Here is a 1,649-nt window from a genome sequence, read left to right as displayed (position 1 = left end):
AAATACTTATTTCCCCCACTGTATAATTGTACACCGCATTGAACCCTATTAGGGAAATTAACACTGAATATGCCTGGTTAGCCCTGGACAAGCAACTTACATGTCCAGGAGTTGTTTCTGGCTGTTTAAATTGCTTTGAATATTGACCCCATTGTTTATTATATTTTCCATTATTTATTTGTTTATTTTGATTTTACTAAACACCTTTTTCAGTAGTAGCTCAAGATGAGGTACATTCAGATACTCTGGATGGCTGACCCCTAAACAGATGAGCTTAAATTTAACTCTAAATTCCATAGACAGTTAGGACCCTGTTTACTAAGGTGTCTCTAGCATTAGCATGTGCTAATTTTTAGCGCATGTTAAAAATTGCTAGTGCACCTCAGTAAATAGGGCCTTTAAGTTAATCAGTTTAGCATGGCTTAGTAAACAGGGCCCTTGGTGTAAACACTTCAGCAAGGGTGTAACAATGGTTATAGCTTTTCTTCACTAACAACAATTGAGCTGAAGTATTTTGCAACAATTGGAGTTGCCATAATAACTTTTTACACAATCCACCAATATGGACTCTTGCAATAGTTTACTTTATTAACAACAAAAAGCATGAACAGAAGTAATCATTTTTTTTTTTTTGCTATAAAACAAAACAAAAAATATCACTTCTAACTTAAGCAATAGACCATCGCAGGCTGAAGCAGAAATTTGGGGCTCAAAAGTCAAGGCATCAATAAATATACATAAGTATATAAGTATTGCCATATTGGGACAGACCAAAGGTCCATCAAGCCCAGCATCCTGTTTTCAACAGTGACCAATCCAGGTCACAAATACCTGCAAGATCCCAAAAAAAGTACAAAACATTTTATACTGCTTATCCCAGAAATAGTGGATTTTTCCCAAGTCCAAGTCTATGGACTTTTTCTTTAGGAAACCGTCCAACCTTTTAAAAACTCTACTAAGCTAACCGCCTTTACCACATTCTCTGGCAACGAATTCCAGAGTTAATTACAAGTTGAGTGAAGAAAAATATTCTCCGATTCGTTTTAAATTTACTACATTGTAGCTTCATCGCATGCCCCCTAGTCCTAGTATTTTTGGAAAGCGTAAACAGACGCTTCACATCTACCCGTCAACTGTACTCATTATTTTATAGACCTCTATCATATCTCCTCTCAGCCGCCTTTTCTCCAAGCTGAAGAGCCCTAGCCGCTTTAGTCTTTCCTCATAGGGAAGTCGTCCCATCCCCTTTATCATTTTCGTCGCCCTTCTCTGCAACTTTTCGAATTCCACTATATCTTTTTTGAGATGCAGCGACCAGAGTTAAACACAATATTCAAGGTGCGGTCGCACCATGGAGCGATACAAAGGCATTATAACATCTTCATTTTTGTTTTCCATTCCTTTCCTAATAATACCCAACATTCTATTTGCTTTCTTAGCCGCAGCAGCACACTGAGCAGAAGGTTTCAACATATCATCAACGACGACACCTAGATCCATTTCTTGGTCTGTGACTCCTAATGTGGAACCTTGCACGACGTAGCTATAATTCGGGTTCCTCTTTCCCACATGCATCACTTTGCACTTACTCACATTAAACATCATCTGCCATTTATTTAGTTGCCCAGTCAGATGACTTTTAAAGTTTG

Source organism: Microcaecilia unicolor, chromosome 1 (genome assembly GCF_901765095.1).
Source record: "Microcaecilia unicolor chromosome 1, aMicUni1.1, whole genome shotgun sequence".
NCBI lineage: Eukaryota > Metazoa > Chordata > Amphibia > Gymnophiona > Siphonopidae > Microcaecilia > Microcaecilia unicolor.
This window is presented reverse-complemented; position numbering follows the sequence as displayed.